Genomic DNA, 12,503 nt, shown 5'->3' with positions numbered 1-12,503 from the left:
CAACTTTATTTTTGATAAACTGAGAAAGGAGTATCATCATCATTGATCAGTACTTGGAAAAATAATGTTTTTGGGTCATTTTGTTTGCTTTTATAGCAGAAATCATTTCAAAACAAAACGCTTTGATATGTCCTAGTAAAAAATAAGGTTAATACAAGTACCATGCCTAATTTTTGCTTTTCAAGCTTGATTTTAGTTATCCGGAACTACACTCTACAGCCAAATTCCACTTCTGTTGTCAATTATTATAACTCGGCAAGCCAAACAAGCCTCAAAAACAGGGTATCACATATCACAATGGGAGTAAAATGAGATTTGTTGAAGCATTCATTACTCCTCGAATTCAATTACACTCTTTTAGCAATGAAAGACCACACTTTTGACCTCAAAACGCCCATCAAGTGGTTGTTGCGAGCATTAACCAAACAAAAGCGGGCATAAATTGTTTCGCACTTGCATTTGTATTCCCATGTGTATGCCTGTGTGTGTGTATGTGTGCGAGCGTTAGAAAACACCGCCTTAAGTGGCCGCAAAGAGCACTTCACTAACACCAAATGAACGCCGAAACAGAGAAAGAGGAAAAAAAAGAAAGAAATCACAAAACAAACTAATTCAAGCCATAAAAATAGAAAGAAAGAAAACAGAGAGAAAGGCGAAAAAGAAGGGGTATAAATACACGACATGAAGAATAACCGAAAACGAAAAAGTCAAGTCTTTTCCAAGCTAACTGCAATGTATTTGTGTATATGTGTGTGCGTAAATGAGGTTTTATGCACTATAGTGCCTTCCTCGCCCCTTACCGCTCTCCTCATTACCAAACTCTCACACATTTTCGCATTTCGCGGTTGCTTTTGTCTGAGACTTGAAAGAATTTTATGCTGCAGCGCTTTGGCGCAATGAATACACTCACACACATACACACACACATATTTATATGAGTGTGCTTTGGCTTTTGCAAAAAAAAATGTGTTGTTGTTTGTGTGTGTGAGTCCTCATATTCGACTAAGTGTCCGTTTGTATATTAAAGGCGCATAACAAAACCCATAAATGCCAACACACACGCACAGCGCCACAAGCACACGAACCGTGCTATAATTTCGCAAGTGTGCACGTCGTAAAATCCTCGAACCGCACACTGGCCAGTTGTACGTCTGTGGTTTCGCACAATGGGACGGAATTTATAAATATGGAGGAACAAATAGCGAGAAATACATATTTGTGGAGAAAATCGGCGTAGACAGTACTAGGATTTTTAGGATAGAAAGCGGTGATAATAAGAAAAAAGCATTTGACACATTAGTAAAAAGTTACCAGACGAGTAGAACTATTAGACTCTTGGTGTATTTGTGGTGACACGTAATGATATACAATATTCAAGAACATAATTATATAGTACTTTTATTGAAAAAATAAAAAGACATTTTTGAGCAATAATTAAATTTTTACAAATCTTATATCCTTGCCGAAAGGATGGTGCTAGTATTTGAACTTTTTCGGAAATTCGGAGTCAGTGGTCTCAACTTTAGGAGCGCTACGGCCAATTTATGATCGTGATAATCGTCCTGTCAGATCAACAATTGAGCGTCTAATAGCAAAAATTTAATCCAGGCACAGTTTAAAATGTTCCCATGCCAATGAGACAAAGAAGTGCCCGTAGTTTCGAGAATATTGCTGCTGCTGGACATCAATTGAGGAGGACCCCAATCAGTTTTTCTCAAGCGTTGGGCATCTCTGTGACGTTGTTGTAGCGAATTTTGCAAAAAAATCTCGGCCTACATTTTACAAGATCAAATTGACGCAAGAACAAAAGCCGCTTGACCACCAGAGGCGTCGTATGTTCGTGAATTGGGCTGAGGAACAACTTGAAAATGATCCGGATTTTCATCGAAAAATCATCCTCAGCGATGAGGCTCATTTCTGGCTGAATGGCTTCGTCAATAAGCAAAATATGCGTTGTTGGTCAGGCAGCAATCCACACGTACTCGGTGGAGTGCGGTTTATGGGCCTGCGACGTCTTGGGCCGTACTGCTTCAGTGTTGATCAAGACCGGTACGTTGCTGTGAATGGGCGCCACAAGCCACACAGCGAATACCACAATCGATTTATTGAAAACCAAGTTTGGTGAACGTGTCAACCACAAGCTACATCAAGTCTTTGGTCTATGCCAACAAGCCAGCCACGATTGATGAACTTCGTACGAATAACGTTAAATAGGAGCAGTATCGGCCGATATATGTTTGAAAACAGTTGAAAATTGTGTTCAGGGTCTAGACTTCTGCAACCGTGCCCATAGTAACCATGCGAAAGGAATCGGGTTTCATACATAATGACATTGAATGTACTTTCACAGGAATAAAGAGTTTCATTGGTATCCCAAACCGTTTTTGGAGAAAATTTCTTTATTAGCCAATATTCCTGAATCTTTTTGGAGTTCAACCGGAAGTTCGAGGTATAAGGATGAAAGCCTTCCTGCAACTCAATTGGAATATTTATAATATTACATAAAGATCTTGAAGAATATATGTGGTTCACCTCGCAGGAGCCCAAGGGACCATAAAACACTTAAAGGGATCATTCCGTGTCCAAGCTAGAGTCATGGAATATACTGCAAAAGCAATATTCCGGTACTGAATGTTGCTCGAAAGTTACAGGAGTGAGAAATTAAGGTCTTTAGTGCGCGTTTAGGTGTGTTACCTGAATTTTCAAACGAGTTTTTTTCTCAAAACTGCGTCTTTATACTGGTGTCCACGATTTCTCAAAAACAAAGCCATCGATTTCTTTGACATTTGAATGGTTGATTCAATACACGTGTGGCTATCGCTCGAAGAAGGATTTTTGAAAAATATTAAACGTTTTATTCGTAAAAAATTAGTCGCAAAAAATCGTGCACTTTTTTGGTTATAATATTTAAAAAGATTTAAAAATTTAATTTTCAGCATTTTTAAAAGATTATAGTTCCCCCGATAATCATATGAATGATAATCAACATGAATTTTTTTGACTTTAGGTTAGCCGGTCTGCTAGAATCATAGACGCTTGTCTGTTTTTCTTCATTTCACTATAAAAAAGTTCCGAAAAAAAACTAAAAGGTGAACGTCCGAGCTACTTAGACTTCAGGGGTTAGGTAGATTTGAAAATTTCAAATTAAAAAGTACAAAATGTTTAAAATATTCTCCCAAAACTTTAAATTGATCCGAGTAAAATTCTAAGAGATAGATCCTTCGAATGTTCCATTTTCGAAGTCGATGGCCACGATTTCTCGAGAAGTTACCGAGACCGATTTGGTTCGAATTGTATGCACATATTTAAAATAACATTATCTAGTCATTGAACAAAGGATTTTTTTTGTCATTACAATTTATTTGTTTAAGCCAATAAATGGCGAAAATTTTACCAAAAAATGTGATTTTTTGTTCATAGTCTGATAAAAAAATAAAAAATAAAAATTTTATTTTTTTTTCCTACGTTTAAACACGAAATTTATATATGTACTAACTGAATATTTTTGTTTTTTTTTTTTTTTTATTTTAGGTGAACCAATAATATATTATTATGCTGTCATGGCGAGATCACTTTTTTTGTGAGACCCAGGGATATGAGGTCTCAACGGCTGATTTGCAACATTTTTATATAAAATTTTATATAATTCTTTATATATTTAAAAACAAAAATTGTAAAAATAAATTTTTTTGTACCTCTAAAACCCACTTAACCCCTTCATATAATATATTGTATATGAATATAATTCTGTGAACTCGATGCTTACCTCGCTTTTTGGATATTTATAGTTTTCTTCAAATCTAAATTTAAGCAAAATTGGCATCAACCTTACACACTGTGCGCAGTCAATAAGTATAACCGAGTCACTCTATTCTTCACACAAACCCACACACCGACATATTTAACAAACCATATTTTTCTACTGCAACACAGTTTTTATTTGAAAGCTTTTTTAGTTTATCCAGCAAACTTTTATGTTTGCACATGTATGTGTGTATGCGTGCATGTCAATATATACACAATATCTGATCATATATGAAAATACTTGCGTGTGTATGGCTGCTGCCGTGCTAGGCGCCTCAAGGATCATACCATGCAAGCGCAGCAAAATCAACTACCAACCCTAAATCAAACAACAACAACAACCACAATAACAACTGCAACACCGAACAGCATGAAGAAGCAGTAAGATCTCACTCTAACGAGTTTATAGTGAAAATCCCCTTTCCCTATTTGAGAATGGGAGAGTGAGTGTGTTTGTGTTAGTGTTTGTTGGTGTGTATGTGTATGCAGTGCGGACATGAAAATTTACCAACTTGTGCGTGCTGTGCGCCTGGATTTGTTGGCCTCCGCTACAGACGTCGCTCTCACTTTGTCAACGTGGAAGAGTGTAATGCGCAGCAACAACAACACTGACAACAAGGCAAATGAAGTCAAAAGCAAATGAATTATTAGCAGAGGGCGAGTTGATGGCGAAATGCTATTAGAAGTGCTACGCGGAAGGAGGAGAGTAGTGAAGAGTAGGAGAAAGGCAGCAGCAGAGTACATGGCAAGCAGAATGTAAGAGATGAGAGCGCGAGAGGAGCGGGCTACAAAGTTTGGCAAGCTGGGTAAGAGGTGTGTCAGTGGCGCCACTGCACAGTGGGTTCACAAAAGTCATTTCGTTTTATCACCAGCGATGTTGGCTGTCACTACACATACAACAACAACAACAGCAAACTACGAATAATCAAAAAACTCAAGGAAAAAGTGAAAAAAGTGGCAGCAACAGCGGCACTAAGCCAGCTTACTTGTGTGGCAGCTGCCACAAGTGGGTGGCACAACAAGTACAAATTTAACACTTCACATCAATGGCGGCGGCAGCGACGATGGTGGCAGGAGCAGAGGTTGTTGGTTCGCTCATTGTTGTTGCTGTTTGCACGCTTACTTGCGTTTGAATTTTTATTTTTCGCTTTTTTCGATTTTTGTTTTCGTTTTTGCTTTTCCAGTTTCTGTTATAAATAGTTTTTGCTGTTGTTGCACGCGTTGCATGCAGTAGTTCTTTTTCCGGTTGCACGCTGTCAAATATACTGCCGCATAAGCGTAATTGTCTGTGTGCGTTTGTGTGTATTCAACGGTGCGTTGTTGTTGTTGGCTTTTGTCATGTTACATTTGTAATAAATTCAACTTTTTTCTCTTGTGAAATGAAAAATTACACAAACACACGCTTAGTATGCTACAACAACATACTTTGTGAAAGATATATGCTCGCACACTTGTCGACAAACCCGAGTTGAGCCGAGCGTTAAACATTTCACGCATCGCATAGTTAATGCTGAGTGTGTGTGTGTGTGGCATGAAATATGTGCTGCATACTTTCAGGCGTTGAAGCGTTTTTTGTCATATTTGTCGGTAAATTTATGCAGCTGCATACATGTCAACGTGTTTGCGGGTGTGTGTGTGCTGAAAAAGTTTGCATTCGTGTTATTAATTTTTTCAGCAGCACATAAAGTTGACATACGTACACCGGTGCGGGGGTGGAGGGGAGCGGGTTCACGTGCGTGCATGCGGCTGTGTGCGCTGTCACATTAATGTATTAATTCTGTAGAAGTTTATTGTGCTCTTTTCACAGCGTTAAAAAGTGGCAAGCAGCGGTTGCACTGACGGTGGTTCAACATTTAATTTATTTGTTTCTCTCAATTTGCGGTAAATGGATTTCTTTTTTCATTTCATGGCAAAGCAGTCGAAGCGAAGGTAACTTTATTATGAATGTGAGTGGATAAATTGATGGCAATTTTTTTCGCAAAACACTTTAGAAGAGGTGGAAGGAATGTAAAAATATAAAATCGAAAATAAAATTAATAGTTTAAAGTTAATAAAGAGTCCGAGAAGCACATAAGCCGTAACAATAACGCAACAAAATTCTAAAGTTACATTGCAATTTATTCGAATGCGTTTTGGTTTTTCAACATATTCTTCATTAAGATCTATACAGTTATGCTCGTGCTTGCACCAATTGTCGAAGCACTTTTACCACTTTGATTGAGCTATCTTCAAAACATCCCTTTCAAACCCATCTACCGCCTCTTCAAATGTCGAAAACCCTTGCGTACGGGAATTAAAAGAAGTCTTTCGGTGCCCAGTCAGGTATATCAGGTGCATTGCTCAACAAATCGATGACTTGGGTGCTCAAAAATGCAATTGTTGCGGTCAATATGTGAGAACTCGCATTGACTTGGTGAAAAGTGAAAAACAGGCAACCATTTGCTTGGCAGTTCTTCGTGCGCGAACAGCTTTCGTTGATTTCGGCTCATTTTGAAACGCTCATCCAGTCGATTACTGTTTACTTTTAGGCACATACTTATAAATCCATGATTTGTCATGACGTGTAGCGATGCTGCAGTATCTTTTTAACATTTCCCTAGACCAATGAACACGAGCCATTGTTTTGAGCGATTGATAAATAGTGTGCGATTCAAGGTTAACAATTTTATTAGTCAAATGTCCGTGCAATATTAATTGTGTGCTAATCTGACGATATGTCACACGATCTTGCAATATTGCATTAAGTTCATCGAGACACTGTTGCCGCGAAAATTCACGTAAATAATTGTAAAAACTAATTTTTTCATTTGTAGGCGAGATGAATATTTTAAGATACTGTAAACAACACAAATAGTGCTCGTAAGTCAAAACATTGTGAGTATGTAAATCATCTAAAGCGTCAAACTTTACGATGAACTTGAAAGACGCCAAATTGCAACAGTAGGGTTGCCAAATCCCGAAATATAAAAGACAACCTACGCATATTAAACCTAAAGTGATTAAGACCGGCACCAGAACTCTAAACAGCAGTAAGGAATAGGTTTTAGCAACTACTAATGATCAACTGTGCCATTCGTATCGATCTAAACACAGATCCTAGAAATGATCGCAAAAAAATTTTGTCAAAAATCACCCACAGATATCGATGCGGATATTTTAGGCGAAGAAACTACTACGTATTTATTTTATAAAGGGTCGATTTACAACTTTTTAAATGTGATCCCTGTGATCTCGGTCGCAGCGATAGACCCTAGTAGTTAACCTATCCTCAGTCAAGGAAAGCTGATTGTAAAAACTGTTAGAGCACCCATTAGCCTCATTTCTAAACAAAAAGGAATCCACGAAGACATCAGGCATTCCCTACTTTTATTAAAGATGAATTATTTATTATGAATTAAAATTGCCTTCCAACTGGCGGTCCTTATTCGTATATCACTTTAGATTATGTAGATCCGACTGCCGTGGGGAGATTGGCTGTGACAAAATTTTTTTGTTTCAAAATTAGTATTATCTCTTACACCAAACCGTGTTTTGTTTAGAGATATTGTTTCATAGATACAAAATTGTTTTCTTCATCTTTCGAAGTTAGCCTTCAAAACGAAAAATTTGCTCTAAGTAAAACTTTTTGAAAACGTCATTAGTAATTATAGTATGTTAGTTACTAAAAAAATTAAAAATTAGAACATGATCCACTTTTTCCTCTTATATCATTCGTGAGAAGTAATTATTTGCCAGGCTTTGTCAGAAAATACTAGAAACGAAAAAAATACAATATATTTTCTACGGTTTCTTGACGCAGTTTCGATGCAACTTTTTGTATTGACGAACTTTATGACAAGCACCGGAAGAACATAGTAGAGTGAGGCGATCTTAGTGCTGGTGGTTCATTATAAGCTTCCTAAAAGCCTAGGTGCGGCGCCAGACCTCCACCCTACCTGTCTATCTCCCTATAGTATTTCAAAAAATATAGGGCTAATTCCCGGAAATTCATCTTCACATTATGGTTCTTTTATTTTTCCTTCGTAAAAGTAAAACAGGCCATCGAATGTACAATCAGAAGTCAAAAAGCGTCATCCTTTACGTCACCATTTGTGTTCTCTCTGATAAACCAGAAATAATTTCCCTAATAACCACACTTTAGGAAAACTAACAGCAGGCACTTTTTGTATCTTATCTTCTCCGTTACTATTCCAACTACATTCAACATTACATGCAACCCTCTTTGCAGCTCTTTCCCTTTAAGATGAATCTTACCAAATTCCATACAAAAAGCATTCCGTTAAAGTCAAAAAGGATATCCATACGAGTACTTATATTCGTCAGAGTAAACAGCTGACATATACAAAAGTTAAGTCGTACATTCTCCGAAGCATGCGTTAGCGACTGTTTTTCTTAAAGTGACACAAAAGTCAAATATGTAAAGAATGTATAAAAAATATATATGACACACTTTGGTATGCGTGGAGAGAGTGAGAGATGTAGTAAGAGAGGAATAATGTAAATCCTTTGCCAATGTAACTCAACACAAAGTATACCTTACATTTGGCACGTAGCACATTGTTGTTGGCAACAAAGTAACCAAAGACGGTCGCTGAGCAATTTCTCAATGACGTTGTGAGAGTGTGAGAATTTTATAGTCTGCGCAAGGCAACCGTTTCTCACTGTAAATAGCTCTGCATTGAATTTATCGAATACGATTTGTGAGACATTGCTCCAAAACATTTGAAGGCAATATGAACAATTGCTTCACTAATAGGACTAAAACGAGCTTATACTCTCACAGATTGCTCCAACATGAGTTCAACGGAATGCTCAATTTGTTAGGAAGCGCTTGCGAGACGCCCGAGTGAAAACGGTTGCTTTTCATAAGAATTCCTCAAGCGCACAAAGCTACAAGTTTAAAGTTGTATCCTGCACTACAAACTCATTGATTTGTGTTGCCAGATTAGACTAACAACTGATATGTAAAATTAAAAATAATTTTTTAGCAAACAAATTTGATGAACAAATTTTTCAATTTTTTTTACTTAATAAACATACTTACATCTATACGCTTGAATCTAGTACCAATAGTTTACTTGTGTAAGTCTTAAAATTAAAGTTTGAAACAATATTACTTTTGGCATTTCTTTCTTGAGCACAATTTTAAGGCTGAAGGTCCGTATCCAGCTCTCAAGTAATTGCTCAAGAAAAAAATACATATTTCTTCAAGTAATTTTGACAGCTGGTTACACATTGTGAATGATCCACATTAGAAGAGCAAGAGAGAATAAACAAAGAAAAGAAGCTTTGTGCGTAATATGTATGTATGTATATATGCGTATAGTAACATAAATATTTTCATTGCGATTTAAGGAATGTTCTTGATCATTGGAAAGTTTTATATGCAATCGGTTTCTTCAGTTTCACAATTTTTCCAAAAATGAAAAAATGTTCACCGTAGAAAACGTTGTTTATAATAAGCAAAACGACCAAGCCTCCGCAAAAACTTCCAAAAATGCCAAATAAAATTTTTCACGGCTTCAACGTGATCACTATTCAGCTGCTTTATAGGTTTGGTGGGGAGTCTCCTGTAAAGACAGCAAGAACTCTTAACTTCTCTGAAAAGGAGTAAACAATAGGCAACCAGCAGGACGTTTAAGAAGTCGCGGTAAAGCCGTTAAGCGATACCCTCATGAATGGGGAGCTTTGGATCATCCAGAAAAATTCGGTTCAAGCACATAAGGAAAAAACCACACACAGTGACTTAAAAAGAATATTTCTACTTTCATAGCCACCGATGATTGGCTGCCTGGAAGGCCATTGGACTACATTGGGTAGTCAGAGTTGGAAACACACAGACCTTTGGATCATCTCGAAAAATCGTTGGTTCGAACACCGTCTTCAATACCAACAGAAACTGTGGGTGCTGCTATCGATCGGTTGTTGAATCGTTTGAGGACTTGAGTGAAAGCAAAAGGTGACCGTTTCAAATAAATTTTTTTTCATCGCTCATTTGCATCTTATTATATCCATTATTAAGTTTAATTAACATTTGTAAAATATGTATTTTAACATAGTTTCAATTTTATAACTACCTGAACTTGTAATAGAACTTATGGCAGGACTCAGCACAATAAAACAGGTACCTTTTTCTACGAATTTGTTTAAAATTAAGAGACTACTCGAAACAAACTTTTAGAATTTGAAAAAAAAATTTGCTTCTAATTCATTTTCATTCATTACTTTATGGTTTCAAAGTTTATAATTCGCATTTCGAAACTCTTCAATGCAAAATTACTACATTAAGCCAAAAAGTTTGTAATTCCCCACGTCTTCATGCTGCATTTTCACATGGAATTTGCTCAACTTCGAGGAACAACATTTGCCTGCAGATTGCAATTGGGATAATTTGCATATAATGAAAATTTCAAGCAGACTCCTCACGACACATAATTATTTCCATTAAAGCAAAGGTACCACCTGCAACGTCGTCTTTGTATGAGTGGGTGTGGGTGCGCGTTTGTCTGCCGCTTGCACCACGCAGCGTGCAACATGCTCCAGTTAAGTCATTGAAACGGCAGATTATACATCAGCGTGGCAATGTGCAAGCGTGAGTGTATCGGTATGCCGTAATATTTAACGGTACCTGCACACACAGAAGTAATAGCATACATTTCGGCGCCGACGCTTGCGGCAATGCCGAGCTAACAGCCTGCCGTTTACTGTCCACCAGCTGCCATGTTGGCGCTACCCTTTCTCTCTTCCTCTCTCACTCACACGCTGCCCCACTGCTGACTGCCGACTGCCGACTGCCGCCTGCTGTTGCTTTATCTAATTTCTTCCTTTTAACTTGTCTGTCTTTGTTGTTGCTTAAACCGTCTGTAATACGGAAAATGGAGCAAACTAACACAATCGCATTGGAAATTATGCTAAAACTCAAAGTATAGTCGCTACACATGCATACATATGTGTATATATATGTATGTATGTGTGCGTGCGTGTATCTGCGCGAGGCTGAGTATATTTGAGTAAGCATTCCATAACCAAAATAAACCAAGTAAAATGATAAGTGTGATAGTTACGACATAAGTATAGAGATGTAAGTATCAGAGAGAGTAAGTAATAAAAGAGCGAGAGAGCTGAATAGTGCAGAAATAACGGCAATAAATGCAATATGTCAACGGTAGTCGGAAGGAATTATAACAACAACTAATTATTCAAGCAAAACTAGCAACAAGCAATGAATGCAGAGGGACACCATGTTGTATGAGTGACTTGTTTAACTTGCAGAGAGTAAGTCATTAATACATGGAGAGCCGACAAGCGTATTCGTAATAAAAATAACACTAACAGTAACACCTGCAATGAGGAGAGATCTAGAGCGTAATACCTGCAACACTAACAAAAATATATGCTACAGTTTATGGAGACACCATGTCGTATGAGTGACTTTTTTATTTTGAAAAGAGCACCAAGCTGAAGAAACAAGCATGGCGGTCTGTCTAAAGTTTATGGGGATACATTGTTGTATGAGTGACTTTCTTATCCTCAAGAGGGAAAGCCATAGAAATATTGAGCTGAGAGTATGCCAAAAATGCTAATGCCAGAGAGAAGAGTGCTGAGCATAGAGATAATATGAAAGACGATGAAGCATGGAGAAAAATTATCTGCTCAGATATCTAACTTCAGCGGAAAATCCAACGCTCTCTACGACATCGAGTAGGAGAGCTTGGAGAGAGAGAAAAGTAATAGCTTCAGAAAGAGGGACAGAAAGATGGAGAGAGAAAGAGAACAAGAAACATTGAGAGTAGAGCGTAGAAAGGATGAATTAGCAGCAACTACCAAGTGATTTAAAGTCATGCAACAGCAACATGGCTACAGAAGTTCAAACGCCAATACAAATATATACACTATGTATATTTGTACCTAAAGTGTATTTGTGTATATAGGCTCTTACATACATACATACATATGTTATCGGTGTAAATTTGTAAGTCGCTTTGTTTGTTGGCGTGCGACAGCCGTTAAACAGGTTCACTTCATCTGCGAATTGCCGGTCGGCTCCATGCGACCGTTAGGTGCAAGCAACGAGAGATATCAACACACGGGAGCCACGCGAGCGGTGAGTGAGTGGGTTGAGTATATGTATCAAGCACATGGCTGGCGTAACTCACGGTGAGTTGCGCTTATGAGTACATTTATGTATGTGACGGTGAACATACCATAAATATACATATATGTATGTATATATATGTGTGAATGTGTTTATATGTAAACGCGCCTCGTGCCACATGCGCCTATAAATTTCATTCTATTTACAAGCACAGAAAGGCAAGCATGTAGGCGAGGATGGGCGAATGGTTTGTTGTGTGGTTGAGTGTATATGTATGTTTGTTGCTTTGTGTGAGCGTAGGTTTCGCATATTCATTGCAAGTGTTTGCTTTTGTTATCCTACGACTTGTGGAAATTTCATTGTATCCTTATGGCTGCTTAAGCTTGCGTAAGTAAATACCTATATCAACTACGTGTGTATGTATGTATGTGTTTGTGTATGAAAGTGTGTTTGTAAGCATTTAAATTGAAATGGCAATTCTCACAACGCGGTGGCTGCGCAAATAGAGTTTTTATTGTGGGCTCCTCTTTAATACTCATTAATAATTGTGTAGAATTGTTGAAGAGTTATCGATAAATTTAACGATTAATTTAAAGCAGTATGC

At 37.6% G+C, this 12,503-nt stretch overlaps 1 long non-coding RNA gene across 2 annotated transcripts in view; it reads right to left on the bottom strand.

Annotated features, from left to right (window-relative positions):
- The window catches only part of LOC126762051 (uncharacterized), a 234,454-nt gene that overhangs the window by 192,053 nt on the left and 29,898 nt on the right, over positions 1–12,503 (bottom strand). The gene's annotated exons all lie outside the window — the stretch shown is intronic.

This window comes from Bactrocera neohumeralis, chromosome 6, assembly GCF_024586455.1.
Source record: "Bactrocera neohumeralis isolate Rockhampton chromosome 6, APGP_CSIRO_Bneo_wtdbg2-racon-allhic-juicebox.fasta_v2, whole genome shotgun sequence".
Lineage (NCBI taxonomy): Eukaryota > Metazoa > Arthropoda > Insecta > Diptera > Tephritidae > Bactrocera > Bactrocera neohumeralis.
The sequence above is the reverse complement of the archived record's forward strand: the minus strand, read 5'-3'. Positions and strand labels throughout refer to the sequence as shown.